This window comes from Argiope bruennichi, chromosome 4 (assembly GCF_947563725.1).
Source record: "Argiope bruennichi chromosome 4, qqArgBrue1.1, whole genome shotgun sequence".
In the NCBI taxonomy this organism is placed as follows: domain Eukaryota; kingdom Metazoa; phylum Arthropoda; class Arachnida; order Araneae; family Araneidae; genus Argiope; species Argiope bruennichi.
This window is the reverse complement of record NC_079154.1, coordinates 33,974,656-33,994,061: the sequence shown is the minus strand read 5'-3', so window position 1 is coordinate 33,994,061 and position 19,406 is coordinate 33,974,656. Positions and strand designations below refer to the sequence as shown.

The window sequence follows — 19,406 nt, the reverse complement described above, 5'->3', positions numbered from 1 at the left end:
AGGCTGTGAACGTTTTGAATTAGAAGTCCGAATCTCTTGTTTCGTTGTCGTTATCTTTAATAATCAAATAGAAATTAAATCCAACAATGATAACCCTTTAAAGTGAAAATTGTTCATCTGAAAATAGTTTCGATAACAACCAATGTTTACAATCAAATTGAAAGTAATTTATAATCAATCTTGACTACTTGGCTGATACCCAAAATTACCCAACCGTAACTTCCTTGAGTTTTTCCTAGACGTTACAAGAACACATGTAAAAAAAAAAAAACTATCCATTTTTTTTAATGTTATTTTACTTACATTTAGATAATTTCAAGGAAGTTATGTAATCTTCAGAACACAGTTTTCTGATGTCGGAATATCAATATCCGGTCAGATCTTATGTAGGAAAAATGACAAGGAATAACAAATTATGCGTCAGTAGATGGAATAATGCCAACATTCTTTGATTATGTCTGACACTTGATGAAGTACCTGGTCTGGAGGAGGTATATTTTGAGCATTATAGTTGTTTTGAAGCTGACCGGAATTTAAAAATTTTCAGTATGAATTCTGTTGATCAAAATATGCTTAAAAAATTTAATGATTTGTCCGATGTTTTGAAATAATGAAGCTGAATTTGGCAACGTCTGATCTCCAAGACATTGATTATTATGAAATAGAGTAGAACAGAACTAATGAGATATAGTTAAAGGCCTGTTACTATTAGTATAACTTGGAATGAAAATGAATCAAGAGAATAACATTTTTATTTTTCTTTCTTTTTATTACCTTATTTAGATTAGACGCAATTATTGGTATTTAAATTTTAAATTCCTTTTGGCAAGTTGGAAGGCAAAGATTCCTTTACATCTATCTGGCAACATAAATGGTTGATGTTAGAAACAGTCAATATTAGAGCTTGAAAATCCCTTTTCAACCCCTAATTTCTAAGATATTGCAGTTATCGAAAAACTTCAAATACAAACATTATTCGTCTTAATGAGGCGCTAATTTGGATAATTAGATTTATTTTTCTATCTTCAATATTGAAAAAGTTACACCGAAATGAAAATTTCATCCCCCCCCCACCAATTCCATTACCTTTGAACTAGATGGGCCATTTATGAACTCGTTCAAGGTTTTTACATTTCTTACAACATATTTCAAGCCGGTTAAAATCCAAACAAAAATTATTCTAGTTAAACTGTTTACAAGATAATATGGGTAAGCGTTATGCACATATGCATATAAACTTTTGAACGAAGGGTGGTTTTGGGTTCTAGGGGCAGTGAACGATGAAGATCTACAAAAGTTTTTCCGAAGTCATGGCAAGAGAAGCATTGCAATAGATAATCTTCCTATAGGAATCTACCTATAACTTGTCGGGTTTCCGATATATTTTTCCTACTTTTTTTCAGTTTTTGACGTTAATGAATGGCCGCCTTGAAGAAATACTGAATGTTTATTGGTAGATCTTTGTTGTGGCATCAATTTAAATGGTCTTAATCTATCTAATATATAAATAAGTTTCATAATTCGATCACTTTTTAGTCGAAGAATAACATTTTATTTGTTTAAATTTCGTGTGTTATAAATATTTTCTAAATATAGCTAATAAGATCAGAAAATGCCTAAAAATATACCTTCAACTTTCTTTAAGAAATTTATCGATTGGGATATTATAAGATATAATCGCACATGTTCATTTAGAATATTTTTTCGAATTCCAAGTATGTACATATTTCTAAGCGTTTGGAAATTAGAGATTTTATAACAATTAAAGTGGCGATCCTGTATTTTTTTTTCAATGTTTCTGTTCTCTTTTTCTGGACCGATATGCGCTCTCTAGACTGCTCTTTGTTGTTTGCAAGTGTCCAGTGTCATCCAGTGATGTTTGTTCTTCGTGCTAGGTGGGGTTGCTCTTCGGTGGCCCCATTAAATTTCTCGCTTGATCTCTGGTTAGGTTGGAATATTATTTGTTTATGGTTTTGTATATGGTTTCTATTCAGAGCCTTTTGAATTAACATTTTTAGATTTGGATCCGACGATTTGAATATCGTTTTCAAATCGTCAAAGTTCGAAATGATAAGAATGACGTTTTTTTTTGTTTGTTCTCTAATATGTTTACATACAATTATGTTTTTAATAGCGCCATAATGTTATGGGACTAAATACCATTAGAAAGATTTGTGTACTCAATAAATAATTAGCTCTTAGGGTGTAAGCTTTACATTCTCTGTGGAGAAACAAAAATTGATATAGTGGAGTGTTCCGAAAACGTCTATAAAAATAAAGAAAACAGCTTGGCACCTTATTAATGATGCATACAGAAGTAATTAATTTTTATCTAGTATAGAAAGTGGTGAAATCGGTACACTGGTTATGGTTAGGGGGCTTTTCAAGAACTTTCCTCGCAAAAATCTTACTGAGAAGTAATGCTTTTGAAATTTTCATTCGTGAGGTGATGGGGGGGGCAGGCAAGTAACCTTTGATGATGTATCTAAGAAACGTCCCCTTTTATGTGTTGTAAAAAGTAAAGAAACTGAACAAAAAATTGAATTGGCTAAGGAATCCGTTGTCTGATAGAGCTTCATTGTGCCCCCCCCCCCACTCCAGAGAGAAATATATAGTAAAATAGTATATTTCAGAATTTTCTGAAAAATTAAACGTGATAAGGGTAGGAAGTAACCAGGGATCTTGTATCTAGGAATCCAAAAGCTTTCATATGAAACGAAAAGTAGTGGAATAGGACAAGTATTTGGTTACGAGGGATAGGTCCTTTGATTTTTCCTGAATATTTTAAATACATAGATTTTGTATTTATCTGCTGAGGAACATGGCTTCTATTGTTCACCGACGGATTCTAAAACTCTCCGCGCTTTTGTGCATGCGTTAATATGGGTTTAATCCGACAAAACAGGAGTGTGAGGAAAGATGAAAAGAAAAGATATTTACATTTAACAATCGAGTAAATTCTGGAAATGCACACATCTTTCCGCATTTCACCCCTTGGTGAAGATAGAATCGTCGAAAAGTGCTCGTCTCAGATGACTCATAAATAATTATAACAAATGGGAAACGAACAGAACTTAAACAAATAGGAAAGAGGATCATACATTTTAATTCATAAGCATAGGGCTTTCCTTATTGTCTAAGTAGAGAATATCTGCTTGCCCAAGCCCATCTTTTTTATCGGATGCTCTAGACTTCCTCACCGGAAGCATTTTGCGATATTCACTATCACTTTATGGAAAGAAATTCGAAGTCTACCGCTCCAAGTGCCGATTGCTTTCTTTGACGATCATCCACTGTGACTCAGTGTCTATTCCCTGTAAGGAGGTGCAATCGGCTGAGGTCAAAATTCAAATTTGTACGTGCGGAGCTTTCAAATTTCACATTCAGGACGGGAACTCTCATCTGATGCAACGGAACTGAACTGCGCTCTTAGATTTGCACTCTGAAGCTGTTCGACGGGTATGATCTGAATTTAAAACAACGTCAATGCGTTGCCTTTTTGGCATAGGGATTTTTTTATGTTTTCCGTGAAGTGTGTCCCGACCTCTTCGACCAGAGATCTTGATGTCATCGCTTACGTTTGTTTTATGTCGTGAATGATAAGAAGGGTTGATGGGATTGTGTATATTAAACAATGGGACAAAATTGAGAAAATTGAATGAAATGTTTTTAGAGTCTACTCGGCCTTGCGTGACTGTTTCAATACTTTTTTTTTTGCTTAAGATTTGAGAGTTGCAGAGTGAATTAATTGCGGTTCGTAATTCAATGGTTAAGTTAAGGGATATTGCGAAATGGTTGGCTTGTTTACTTTTACTATATGATGACGTTTTCTACTCAAGGGAAGTGAATAAAAATTAAATTTTATAATCGGATATTAGACTATTTTCTGCAGACTACTGTGAATTGAAAATTTATGAAATTTCTGAATTTTATCTTATTATCTTATGTATCCAGATAACTGTTTATTCACGTGCTAGATAATTTTAAAATAAAGAAAAGTACATCATGTTTATGTACTTTATGTACACTGTTTTGTAAACCAGTGAGAGTGGTCGCCTTAAAACTTTCTCGCTTACTCTGCAATAAACTTGTCAATCCAAAGAGCCCGACAATAGTTACAAAATATCTGTGGGCTTGAATATGGTATTTTTACTGCATCCATCGTGTCATCCTTGACGAATTATTTGACGATTAATCCCTGGCATGCATTAAAAGATCCAAAAACCGAATTTGTGTTTTAGACACGTTTTTCTCAACCTATTGAAACAAAAATTTGACACGAAACTATTCTTGTGGTCACAAATTCCCATACCAAATTTGATGCATTTAAGTCACTGTGGTTTTAAATTGCATGTTTCTGAAAGTACAGACCGACAGACGGTCAACCTGTAGTTGAATTTCGCCCCAACTTTGACTGGTGTCTTCACTATAGATGTTAAATCTATTTATCGAATCTTATCTATCTAGCTCTTTGTTTTGTAATTATCGTTATAATTTACATTCTTACAGCTAGACAGACGGACTTCCTCTGAACAGATTTTGCTCAACATTTGACAGAAATATGCAAATTTAGTGTAAAGATCTTGCACTGAGTTTCTACCGTCTAGCTTAAAGCGTTTCTGAGTTTTATTTGTCACGGACGGACGGACATTTTCTAAAAATATGTCCGGGAGGTCTAAAACGTGGAGATTCATCAAAATTTCGAGTTCAAATTTTTTGACAATTACTGTATTTTTTCTATATTAAGTATACGGGAAAATAAAAATGAAAGACAAATTATTTTTTAATGGTCTTCTAACTTAACTTTTATCGTATCTCAGATTGTTATACATGGCATAACTGACAAAGCACTGTCGTCACGTGAGAAGTGACTGACAATCGTTAAGGCATAAACTTAGAGCAAAATGTATCTTTTTATTGAATAAGATTGCCAGAATTAGGCAAATTAAGTTAATTCATGATCATGATGTGGGAAATGCCATATCATTTGAAGTCTTCCATTGATTTGACATAGAAATTCGGAAAGAAAAGTGCCGGTTCAAGTCTCTCGTCATCTGACTATGGTTCAAAAGTACGAGGTTAGTCCCAAAGTAGCCCTAATGTGAGGAACGTAAATGCAACAAAACTAGACTCATAATCACGTGACACACGTCGACTCTAGACTGTTCCAATTTTATTTTAGAAATCATTAAACATTCAGCAAGGACAACGAATCACAGCACAGGAAAAACAAATGTATAATAACATGTATATTTATTGAAAAAAATAAAAATTGACTCTTATTCTTTCGGATTTGATTCCAAATAAAAAATGGCGAAGCGTGATAATCACAAGAAACGTGTATCTGTTGAATAAAACATTCCGGTTGGGTATTGAAGGACAAATGAGATTTAAAAGTTAGGAAAGAGTTTTTGAAGTTTACATTGATTATCTCGGAAAGTACAGTCACTTCATTGAGATTTATTCAATTAAAAAAAAGGAAAGAAAAAAAAAAAAAACACGAAAATCCAGTTTGTGGCGGAAATTGTTAGATTTGCTTCTTTGATGGTTTTCCCTCTTTCCTTCTTAATTTCCTTTGGGACGAAATTACATTTACGTGTAAATAGAGTTTTAGAATTTGACAATCATGCTTTTCGGCCAGTCGATTTGTATTAAAAATTCTTCATGTCATACGATTATTTCAGTTACGTAAAATGATTAGAGGAGATTAGATCTGCTGTATAAGTTGACTGACTTCGAAGCTCGTATACTATGTTACAATTAACAATCGTCTCCGAGATTTGTTCAAGATTAATTCTCGCATTGTTACGTTGAAGATTCAAGAATTAATGGATTGACCAGTAAGGAATTGATTCAAAGTTTCAATTTTCAAGATATATCTGATAATAGCGATTAATTTTAACAGGTATGTTTTAAAATATAGTTCTAAACAAATTTAGTTCAATAAACTTTATTTTGTGAATGTTGATTTATCCATTAGACGTGACAAAATAATTCATTACTAATGGGTCAAAATTTTAAAATTAATCTTGAATTGAATTAGTACTATTGAATCAACTTTTTGTTTGTAAATACTTGTTTTACGGGTTTAAAATGATTTTTGTGCTGCTCCTGTATTATCATGCGAGAACATGTTTTGTAATTTGGGGTGTTTGAAGCCTCAAAATGCACGAGCAGAAAATTGGCGATTTATCGCTTTTAGGATTATTAGAAAATGATAAAGATGGTTGTCCCATTTGAGAACTTAGCGTCAACAAAAAGTTACGACTTGGCGCGAATGTCCGCCATGAATCCGATTCTCCTCTCTGGCCAATAAAGGGCAGGGTCGTAAGAAGCTATCGCCTGAAAAAATGCTGAGGAAAAAAATGAGAATGAACGTGAAACAGCAAGGGGGAAGTATCGAAAGTCATATATAATTTTGTAAAATTTTCAATGTTTCTAGCTGGCAAAAAAAGTTTGAGCTCGAACGATTTTTAGATGGGAGGAAAAAAAAAGCGTTTTTTAAATATCAAAGAAAGCGTAATCTGATAGTCACATGACTGTTTTAAACCAGCTTAAACTGGTTTTTCACGGAAAAAAATTTCTGACTTTGAGAAAAAAATAATTTAGAACTCGATTGATTTTGAGATGGTTAAAAATCATAGTTTTTCGAATTATTGGTGATTCGAAATATTAATCATGTGAGAACATGTTTTTCTGTCGGATTGATACCACAGGACTTAAAAAACTAATGTCCTCACATGAGAACTCGAAATTTGCGATAGCAGATTTCATTTTTTTTATAGAGTTTTTCCTTTCTTCGAAATTTTAAGCTTGTGTTTTTTCGAAGTAAAATGCGACGCTAAATTATTTTTGATTTCAACGAAGATATTGGCATCTTATATCTATAAATTTTCTTTCAGAACTTAAAAAAAAAAATCAGATAATTTCTAATCAAAACTGAAACATTTCACGAGAAAATATTTTTCTGTAAAATAGATTCGGTAATTCTTACTACGAACTGCCATTTTATTTTTTGAAGAAATAAAGTTGAATACATTTTTTTATGCAGCTAGAAATAGCCTTGCTGCTTTTCCCAATATCTTTTACTTTTATTTTCGTTTCTGAAATCGTAAGAAGTAAATTTTAGCAGCAACATTTTTCATTCTGTGAAATAATTTTTTTTTTTTTCATTCGAATCCTAGCAAGTATATTTGCACGTTTCTCCGTTATCGATCTTTGACGAACGGGAACTACATTCAGAGATAAGTTGCTCCGAACCTCTTGATGTTTAATCAGGTAAAATGAAAGCTCCCGAGATAAACTTTTCGGAAGTTTGTACACTGCTTTCTCCGTGTGACACAGTTCTAACCTAAGTGCAGCTCCCACTGATCAACACTGAACAATCGATTATTCAGATCTGAGTAAGCAAAGTGGAAGCGAAATGAAGAGGAAGAAATATCTGGAGGAATCTAACTACTTATCTAGGAGTATTTTTTTATTTGATGTATTGACAGTTTTACAAATTAACTGCAAGTTCAAAATTGCCGACGCCTTTCAATCTTCGCTGAAAGATAAACAGGAATTTAATAAGATAAAAGATTGCGGTTCTATACTCTATTTTGATTTCGAGTTGTAAAATCGAAATAAAATAACTGAATGCTGTGTGATGTTTCCAAAATTAATTTTGCTGACAGGCTATAGACTGAATGAGTGAAAATGATCACACTTGAATTTATGATGAAACAGAAAGTTTCATTATTTCTATTTGGTGAATACGAGTTCACATCAATTGAATGAATAGCAAAATGTCATCTCATTTCGTTTTCTAATTTGTTTAAAATGAATCTCATTTATGAATGATTTATAATCTTTGTCAAATGAAATGGTGTGGAAGGTTGGAGAGAGGATTGCCAGCTCAGGTGTCGTCCACGTCATCTGATCGTGGTTCAAAATTACAAGGTCCGTCCCAAAACAGCCCTAGTGTTGCTTTAAAAAAAAGAACGTTAATATAACTAAACTGTCATGGTTAAATGTCATAGTTAATGAAAAAAACTAAATTTAAAAAATATATAATTGAAATCTACTATCACAAATTTCAAGTTATGTGAGAACATTATTATATGTTAAGTCATTGTTTATCTTAATTAAAGTCATTAACCACTTTAATCCAGTTTGAAACAATCGTGTGACTATCAAATTACGCATGCGTCGATATTTAGAAAAAACGATTTTTTTATATAATTTATTTTTTATCTCAAAATCGGTCAAATTCCAAAACTTTCTCTCGAGGCCAGTTTTTTTTCTTTTTGCGGAAATGCTGTTTAAACTGGTTTGGAATGATTAAGTGATTGTTGTATTGCGCGATCGTTAATTTTTAGAAAAGTGAAGTTTTTTTTTTTTTATTTCCATCTCAAAATCTTTTGAGCTTCAAAATTTTTTTTGCCAGCTGGAAAAATAGAAAATGAAAGTTTAATAAAAACTATATTATTATTATCATTACTATAACATATATAATAAGCCTTTCGATATCACTCCTTGCTGTTTCGCGTTCATTCCCGTTTTCTTCTTTGTGCTTCTTCTGACGATAACTTCTTACGACCCATGCCCTTTATTTTCTGCCCACGTATTTTGAGGCTTCAAAACCACCGAACCAAAACATCATGTTCTCACGTAACAATAAACTAAATATAAAAAACTAAATATAATTTAAAAAATAAATCAACGACAATCCTTGTCCAATTTTTGTGGAAAGTGGCTGAAGATGCCACTTAAAATAATTAAAACGGTAGTGATGGCTGGTAAGATCTGAATTGGGGGTCCAAAGGTTCCAAGTTCGAATTCGAATACCAATTTCCCCCTTGAACTATTCGTATATGTATGCCTTGGGATACATTAATTGCATTTTATCAAAAGCGTCCCATTGGTTTAGTGTAGAAGTTGTAGAAGATAATGCTGGTTCTGATGTCGTTTCTGTCTTTTGATCACAGTTCAAATAAATTTATGAAGTCTTCCTAAAATAGCTTTCAATCCGCTTTAAAACCGGATGTAACCATAACTAAACGAATGCAATAGAAGTAAAATGTATATTTTGTTACCTAAATAAACTGTTTCAATCGTTATTTTTCCCAAAATTTTGTAAATGTTGGAAATAAGTCATTGGATTGGATTTCTTATCTTTTAATGATAAAATAAAACTGATTAATATATCTTTCTAAAGTAACATTTAACAAAGTAACCTGCTTTATCTCGATTATCGTAATACAAAAAAAAAAAAAAAAATGTCGTTATAAGTGTGAGAGAAAATTACACATCCATCGGAAATAACCTTTGAATGTTAAAGAAAAACCGGCAAGATTTTACGGTAAGGAGATTTATCTGTTTGTTATACTGAAATTTTAATACTCTGGTTTTAAAATTCGTTTCCAGGAAACGATACTTTTAAAGATTAATAAATACAGTACCGATTAATAAATACTCAATATTCCATGTTATTGTAATCGGAATCTATTTGTATTAAATTTCAAAAAGTTTTACATTTTTCTGTTATTAGAATTTGACTTATTATATATCGGTCTGTTACCAAAAACTCCGCCGAGTTTATACTTTGTTTCTTCAATTTCTTGAGTTATAATGACATGCCTGAATATGTATCGGTTGACTGAATTTTTAGTATTTAAATATGAAATTTAGTAAAAGTATTACATCGTTTTAAAACGCAGAAATTACTTGCTAAAGCATCATTATCACGTGCCTTTTATGTTATAGGAATTGTAATAACAATAAATATCCCAAAAAGAATGTATAATCTAATTAAGAGCTTAAGTAATATGCTATCTATTGTTCATCTATAGAATTATAACTACGCAACATTATATACACAAATGGTTCCCATCTTATAAAAAGTTCGTGAAATATCTGTTTTGAAATAAGGGCCGCGGTGGCCAGGTGATAAGGTCCCGGCTTCGGAACTGGCGCGTTTTAGGTTCGTGTCCCGATTCCACCGAAGACCAGTCGTGTAAGGGGGTCTGTTGCACGTTAAATTCGTCATGACCAAACGTCCTCCCGCTGGTGTGGCGTGGTGTGGAGAGGGGGGTGCCAGCTCAGGTGTCGTCCTCGTCATCTGACCGAGGTTCAAAATTACGAGATCCGTCCCAAAATAGCCCTAGTGTTGCTTTAAACGGAGCGTTAACATAACCGAACTGAATTGTTTTGAAGCTCTATTTATTTTGGGACTCTATTTTTCGCCTTTATGTTCAAGTCTGGCGCCTTTATATTATCTGGATCTATTTAATTTCACTCTTAGTTAGAAGCTACGAATGTGCTGTTTATATGAATCTTGAAAAGTGCATTGACTTGAAGTCACGTGTTAGCAGTGCTTCTGCTTTGGGACTGGTGACCCACGTTATTCGAGACCCAATTTTACTGAAGATTCGAAAGGTTCGTAGCACTTGTTAAGCGGGATATTCACGAGCACTTAACGCCTTAGCATAAAGATCAAAAGCTGAACTTAATACGTTGTTGATAAGTAACTAAATATATTACTTATGTCATTTTTCCCCTTGTAATTGAGCATTGAAACTAATGGAAAACACGAGTTAACTCGTGAGCAGTCAATAACGTTTGGGCATGTGAAGCACGAGTTGATTCAAAAATACTCATTAATATGTTTATGTAAAATCAAAACAAGATGATACTAAACTTAATCTAATGTACTGATTTTTAGTCGAAACTTTCGATTTTCAGATTAACGAAATTATTACTGAAATAATTAAACTGAGAATTGAAAGAACATTAAAAAAAAAAAAAAAGAAAATAGTAAACTTATCTTAGATAAAGACTGAAATGAAAATCGAAGGCACAATTGAGTTCTGAAATAAGAAACTTCTGTTGAGGATTTACTTCCAAAGAATGCTAGAAAAAAAAGAAAGAAAAACAAATGTCTGAAACAAGAAACTTACTGTCCGCAACTTTTAGAATCCCAACAGAGCAAGAGAGAAAACAGTTTGATGTTTTTATATGAGTTTTGAAAGTCCAAGACCTCATGTTTCATAAAACTTCACTTCCAGATCTTTTATTCAGCGAATACTGAAAGAAATCACTTTGAAATTTCTAGATTTTTCTTTAAAAGTTCACTTTAAGCATTCTGAAGCTACTATTTAAAAACTATTTCTATTACTATATGACAAAATTTCAAGTTGATGAAATCTGAATGCGATTTTTATCAGAGGAACATTAATGAAAAACTGATGTAACATTTTTTGAAACATGAAGCATATTAATATTTTGTAGAGTAAGAATGGACATTTAACGCACACATACTTGATATTAACATACATAATAATAATACATGATAATACATATGATTAGCCGGCGTCCTGGCATAGGGGTAGCGCGTCTTCTCCGTGATCTGGGCGTCTCGGGTTCGAGTCCCGGTTTGGGCGTGGTTGTTCTTCTGTTGTTCTATCTGTGAGATGTGTGAATGTGCCCTCTTGTAAAAAGGGGTTGTGCAAGCGAATGAGTGATGCGTGAGTAGCAAAGTCGTACTCTTGGCCCTAGTTGGCGCTGCTATAAAAAATAAGAGACGTTCCCCCTCAGGCTTAAATCGCTGTCTTCGTAACAGCGGGCTTGTCAGTGGCAAGTGCCATAAGAAACAAACAGAAACAAACATATGATTAGAATATATTACATACCATCTAATCATGGCTCATTAACTAATTGCTAAAACATTAGAGATAAACTTATACTTGTAATTGGAGAAATGTTTTAAGTGGCGTAAAGAATATTATTTATGTTTGCGTTAATGAATAGCAATTGAGATTTCGTAATTTTAATTTCCAATTTTTTTTGCTATTAATTATATTTAATTAAATATTCTTGATACTAGAACATTTTAAGCAAAAAAAAAAAAAAAAAAAAAAAATCAACTTTACAAAATTGACCGAGTTATGAAGCTTTGGATTTCATTATTTTAAACCAATCAAAAGTCATCTTGAAGAGACTTGTTCCTTTGATTGATTCTTGATCCTAAAGGCGGCCATTAAAATGATCTAAAATAGTGATATTCAAAACTTCATAACTCGATTATTTTAGTCGTAGAAGAGTGGAATTTTTTTTGTGCTTAAAATTATGATTGGTCAAGAATAGTAATTTTTTTTATACGTAACTATTAAAACCGAGAAATTAATTAAAAATTTAGATTTTGTAATTTTTGAACCATACAATTATCTATTCAACAATATAACATATTTAATTCTTTACGTCATTTCAAGCATTTTTCCTGCTTGAAGTATGTGACAAAATTAACTATTTTGGCAACAATTAGAAAAGACGTATACACATTAACATATATGAGAGAAACTTTTTTTAAGTAATTTATGGTATCATAATAGTAAATTTGCTTAAAAATTGTCCTCCTTTTAGAGATTTCCGCTAACATAATATTTTTTAGGCAAAGTTGCGACAAAATTTTTGTTGAACTAAATTTCACCATCGACAAAAGTAGCCGCAATAAGAGTATTTTGAAAATCATTGTACCATGACTTCATAAAATTTGATTACAGTAATTTACTTTTAAATTATCCGGAACCACTTAATGCTCTTCGGCAATTTGCTGGTTTTCAAAATTGTTATTTATTTTAACGACGTCGAATTATGTATGCTTCATAGACTTAGGTATGAATATACCTTGCCTACGGTAGTAATGTTCGAAACACACAAAAATCGAAATTAATTGAAAAGTGAGAACTGTGATACATAAAAGAAAAGTAATAAATATACCATCTTATGTAAATAATATACTCTTTGTACCGCTTTGAGGTTCTATGGTAGATTTCAACATAATAATTTAAAATCTGTCTGTCTGTATCTCTATTTATCTATCTGTCGTGTATGGAACAGAAATCGCGCTTATACGTATTCTCGAATGGCAACAATCAAATGTAAACAAAGCATCATACGAATTTCAGACTGTTCCATTGGCCATTTTTACTGTTTTGTTGAATCTAACGCTTCATTTGACTAATTAATGGAATTTCCAAATAATAAAAGAAATTTTCTGTAGATAGGTCGCTGTATCTCCAGAAAGTGTATTCTGTCAGAAGTACGAAGATACAAAAGAAATTGGCTTCAAACAAATCTTAATGGCGCTCAAAAATAGGTTTAACTGTCGTTATATAAATAATTACTATGGATTGCCCACGGAAATCAATGCTCATATCTGCCCTTCCAGCCGTATCAAAGAAAACGGTTAAATTCTTTTTAAAAGCAATTTATATTTATCATTTACTAGCTTATAATTTGGGCAAACAAACTGATCGCCGGAGGCTGCTAGCATTAATTTATTTTTGCTTTATTTGTGTTACTATCGAGCCCTTTCTATTTCGTTTCAGTTCAATTGCCTTTCACAAATATTTTTCATGAGTGAAAAAAATTGTAGCCTACATATCAGAAATCTTTCAAATGAAATGCATATCAGACCCGCATTCTTCTAGCATACATTCTCAACATACAAAATGCATAGACAGAAAAATCGACCAAAATTAGTGTCAAGTGTGAAATTGCTTCAGTTGCCCTACTTTACGTGTGAGGATCCTCATTTGAAAGTTTACCTTGTGAAATGACACCATTGTGGCACCGTTGTCACTTTTCCCCATTATTTATTAGTACCCGCTTCCATTTTTGCATAAATCTGAATAACGAAATAATGCACTTTGGCCTGTTTGAAATCTGAAGAATAAGCCTGCCTCCGATGCAAAATTAACATGACAACTTGCTCGGCATATTTTGGATTGGTAATGCTATGATTTAAAATGTCCAAAAGCGGTGAATGAAATTTTATTCAGTATGCACAATATTCCATGCGTTTTTCCGTGTGAAATGCGATCTCCAATCTACTTGATCTATTTTCCTCCTGGGAATTTGCTTTTTTTCTTAGATGGTTTTGCGGGTAGACTTTTATGGTAGGTTTTGAAAATTACTGAACAGTAAAAACGAAAGAATTTTTATTTTTTTATTTTCCTGTGCAATGTAAATATTCCGTTTTTCACCATACACAATATTCCTTCCTTTTTTTTTACTATTAAATTTTCAAAAATATTTTTAATGATGTTTAAAATGACATAAATGCGACGTTCCATATCGATCAGGATTTTAAAAAAATTTATCTTGGCTTGCTCGTTTATAAAAAGTTGATCAAAATGGAAAGAATTTTTTTTCGTTTGATGAATTTTGTTAAGAAATTTGACTAGCATTTATATTTTAGTTGTTAAACCTGTGCGCCAAATTATATCTAGCTAACTCTTTGCATTTTATAATTACCGAATTCATTTGTTCTTGAACAGTTAGATTGACTTCTTGCGGATGTATTTCGTTCAAAATTTGATAGAAATTTTCAAATTTGGTCGAAATTCCATATATCTAATTTCGATCGTTTCTTCAAAAGAGTTTTTGAGTTATCGTGTTCACGGACAAAAAGGCAGAATGCTAAAAATGAGTTTTTCGGACTTGTAAGTCTGAAATGCGGAAATAAATTAACTCGAGAATTTGAATTTTTTTTACGATTACATTATTTTCTCTGAATTTCACCTATGAGAAAGAAAAAATCGTTAAAACTCTTGCTCCACCTTAGGTTCTACTAGCCTGATGGATCTATGACGATCAAATTTGGCTGTAGTTCCTTTTGAGTTGTAAATGTTTATGAAGAAAGGGGGCTATTAGGATTTTAATTAGATTTTTAATAAGAAAAATTTATCAAAATTTTGATATTTTATCATAGTATCTTCAAAGCATGTCATTGCAAAAAGTTATTTTTACTCCATTTAAAATAATAATAATAAAAACATTTTTATGGTATCAATTTTTTTTCTGCAATTTTAATAATTTTGAAAAATATTTTTTTCTTTATATTTTATAACGCTTATCATTAGTTTAATTATTAAATTTGATACACCAGCTTAGTGCCAAAATGTTAAATACATTATTTGCTTACATGTTACTGCTGCCGTATAATTAAGAGTAAGTTTTAAAAATATAAATGAGTCTAGTCTAAAACATTTTAATTTTGCGATATTTCTGGTTAGAGGTTTAATTCTACTTCTTTCTTTTTATTTCCTATATTTAGAATCTTTGAATTTTTAATAGGATAGTAATTCTATATGCTAATCTACATAGTTATGGTGGTAATTTGAACGACCTCTTAAAGACTAATACAGTTTTGGAGTAATAGAAGCCGTTTTCTATCATAGACAGCATTCATTAAAATGCGAATGTTGCTTAAAATGTATATCCGTAGGACGTAGAGATATATTATTTTTCTGAAAACCAGACATTGATTTAAACAGAAGCGAAGCCCACACAGGTCTCTGCCCCCCCAGTTATAAAAAGATCCACCTACTAGATCACTCACCTAGGCAGGGTCTTCTAAAGACACAGCAATTTAAAAATATAAACTTCAAATTACCGCATCCTACAACCCCGACACTATCAGACAAAACTACATTGATAATTCTTTTTCGTTTTTTAAAAGAATAAGATGAAAGATGGCTATCACATCGCCTTGGCATCAAGCCACTCGTCAGTTTTTCAACCGAACCGCAACAAGGGAAAAAAAAAAGACAAATCTTCCATGCATTGTTTAACATGGTCTTTTAATTTGTTACAGTTTGTTCTTTTATTGCTGGACGTCTGAAAAAAAAAACGGAAGTTTTTGATAACATTCTCATTTAGTCCCCCCCCCATCTTTTAATATATTTAAGTAATATAATGGAAATGCTGTCCTTCAGTTGTCGTAAACGGTGTCTTTGTTTAAGAGCCTGTTTTTGGAATATTTTGGTCTTTCATATATTGTATTAATCATAATCGATCTTTAGTGTGTGGGAGTTTTTTTGAATCGATAGGTTCTTCGTAATGATATTTGTCTAAATGATTCATTCGTTTGTTTCTGCTTTAGTAGTTTGACATTTTAGCAGATGTCATCGGGGAAAGTGCTTTCTTGGATTTTGACATGACAAGCTAATAAAGAATTGTAGAATAACGTTTCGTTCGACTTATTTTCCCATAGAAACTATTATTTGCTATGCATAAATATGCCAATAAGATATGTTTGACATTTTAAAGAGGTTCAGGGGTGTCTCCTAGATGATAGGGGAGGGTATAAACATCTTTTTATTGAAGTACTCTGTTTTTAAGGGAAAATCTTTATTATGAAATTATGGAAACTTTTCTAAGAATGTATCAAAAACTTTTTCTGAAGCAGATTGCAACAGTTTATCGAATTTGTTTAAACCATCTATTTATAATTTGTAAGAAATTTAAAACGATTTTGGACAATTTATATGCCTATTTAATAAACGGCCTTAGTCCGTAAAAATAATTATTCATGGAAAATATATCTCGCGAAGCTTATAGACGCTTTTAGAACGCTTGCGTAATATTTAGCTAAAAAAAAATTCAAATCTTATAACTTTAAACCAGCAATTCTTATGTGTATATAAATTTATTTCGTGCATCTCGGAAACGACTCAAACGATTTGAATCAAATTTTATATTTAGATAAGGTTTTGGTTTTTAAGTTTATCTATACAAGGCATACATGTTTTACCTGAAAATATGAGACACGATTTGGCACACACACAAATATTTTTTTATTACTAAATATTGATATATGACTATACATGACATGCATAAGTGTATCAAATGAATTAGTGATTAGAGCTTCGGACTCCCACGCATTTTTCTCATGTTTAATCCCGCGTTTGCAATTCAATTAGATTCCGTTCATAACTTTAAACGAGTCGTAGGATAGGATTTTATTTATTAAAAAAAAAAAACTTGTCCGGCGAAATTTGATTTCCCAGGTACTATAATAAACAATGGATATATTAAATAAATATAGCTTACAAAAATAAATGACTTATGGATCACATATTGCCTTGAAATTTTGTAGAATATTTTAGTTTTTTCCACACTTTATTAACAATATATATAAATGAGAACTTCTATATTACTTATTTTATAATTTTGGGATATTGTCTTTTGCTATTGTTTTCATTCTGTCACATGGTGCTCTATTTTAGTAACTTCAAGATAAACGGACTAAAGAAGTTTGCCAATAACTTGCTTTTCATTTTGGCATCTTGCCTTCAAAATACGCTGTAGATTTCTTTCTTTTCTTCTAGTGAAATATGGAAGTGCTTGGTTAAGTCTTTCACTAAATAAAACAACAAAAACACGAAGGAAAAAAAAAAGACACGAAAAAGGATGACGGGGTTATGCACTAACTTCATTTATTGTTTAGTCTGAAATATGTGCTTTCTAGCGAAGTGCAGTTTGGGTAATTTTATGAGAAAGCCATTCCACTATCTCTTTAATGCACAGTTTTGCATTTAAGACGGTAATTCTCAGATTTATCATCTTGTTTTCCTTAAAAGCTTTTTGAAAATGCAAAATTAAAAATTTGTTTTATTAAGTTGATGTAATGAAGTGGATTTACACAGGCAGATAAAAAATGTTTAGTTAGGTTTCTTAGAGCACTGGCTTAAAATTAAAACTAATTTCTGTGTACGTAGCACTTAAATGTTATGTACTCGCCGTTTTAATGTCACTGATGTTTTTTTTTACAGATAAGAATTTAAAATGCTTTAGTGAAAAAAAAGAAAAGAAAAAAGCTATCTGCTCTTTCGAAATTTTTTTAATAGGATGAAATATAAATTCGTCCCAAGAGTTTAAATGAATTTAAAATTAGTTTGTGAATGTTCTCCAGTAAAAATTATCAATAAGAAATAAGCGTTTCTAAAAGCGAAAGAGCCGATAAAGATTTGTAAACCACTTTTTTTAAAGCGTAAGTAAGTAAACCATAATTGTTTGGTCCGCCCTTATAAATGCGTTTAAAATTTTAAATAAAAAAACTGCTTTTTTTAAAAATAAATAGAAAAAGACTTAATGGAAATTTGATTTTAAAATTTTATTAGCTTTATAAACTTTGCGCATGAGTAAGCATTCGGGCTTAGTTTTTTTTTAAATTTTAATTCCTAAGTTTAATTTTTAATCTTGTTTTGGAACCTTACTGAAAATTTTCATTGAATTTAAATAAAATGTACGTCTTACGAAATGAAAATTACTTTTATTTTTTTATAAAACAAATCTTCATTTCTTTGTTAAAATCACAAAATGATATTAATATCTTATGATAATCTAATTTAATAATTAATAATAATTAAATTAGATGATCATAAGATTATAATAATTAACTTATGATCATCTAATTTATAATTTTTCTTCCTTTAATGAATAAACCTTCGATCTTTCTTTGATCTTATTCTGTAATACAATCAGCGAAGACAATTAAATATTTATCAGATATATCTAAATCATCAACTCTAATAAACTCATTTAAATCAGTTGAAAATATATTTTTTATATTTTTAAAAACCTTTTAATAAAATTTTTTTCAATCATTTTTTGATATTTTTTTACTATTAATTATGTTTACCTTTTCAATATTTCGGAACATTGTACAGTTTCTTGTAATTTAAAATATTTAGATAAAAACAAATCTTTGGTACAAATAAATAAAGCATCAAAATTTAAATAATCATAAATTAAATTTGATAATAAATTTGTTTTTCCGGAACCTGAAGTATCAGTAATCAATAGAAGAAATGGATGAATAATTAGGGTGTCCCAAAAGTTTCTTTCTCATCACGCTATGAATGGCATTATCTGGCTCTGCTTGTTCAAACATGCAGATTTATCTATTAACCGTCTATGTCATCGGTTTTAGTCGTGCCAGAGTCGTACCTTCAAGCAGGGATTATACTCCAAAAAAGTTCTTTTATCCATTCAGTGGGACTGGAAAAGCGTAAATTTCTATGACCTTCCTTAGGTCGAAACAATAAATTTTACGAAATACTGTCATCAACTGGGTCAATTAAAAGCTGCTATAGCAAAAAAAAAAAAAAAAAAAAAAAAAAAAAAACTGGCCAGAATTGAAAAACAATGCCCTGTCGATTCATTATCATGACACGTGCGACCACATACTGCATTAGCCGTAAGAGAGAAGCTCTTAGAGTTTGGGACGTTTTACCGCATCCTGCACACTTTCCAGATCTCGCTCCATCTGATTATTACTTCTTTCTGTTCTTAAAAAATTATCTTCGCAATAAGCGCTCGAAATCTATCAGCGGAATAAAACGCACCTCGAGGATTATTTCTTGTTCAAAACACAACAGTTTTGGAAAGAAAACATAATAAGGCTTCCTGAGATGCAAGAAGGTAATAGAGCAAAAGGGTTTTTATATTACAAAATAAATAATTATCCTAAACAGTAAATATTGTGTATTCATTTCATACTAGAAATAGGAAAGAAACTTATGGGACACCTTAATATATCTTGTTTACTTAATACGCTTCTTTCTTATCACGTTTCC

General features: G+C 31.4%; 1 protein-coding gene across 2 annotated transcripts in view; it reads left to right on the top strand.

Annotated features, from left to right (window-relative positions):
* The window catches only part of LOC129965638 (carboxypeptidase D-like), a 68,886-nt gene that overhangs the window by 21,124 nt on the left and 28,356 nt on the right, over nucleotides 1-19,406 (top strand). Inside the window, exon 1 of one of the 2 annotated variants that reach the window (XM_056079710.1) lies at nucleotides 5,756-5,905. The exons of the other annotated variant lie outside the window; for it this stretch is intronic. The gene's annotated coding sequence lies outside the window, so the exon portion shown is untranslated. Of the gene's footprint in view, nucleotides 1-5,755; nucleotides 5,906-19,406 lie in introns of those variants that run through there. 2 annotated transcript variants of the gene reach the window in all.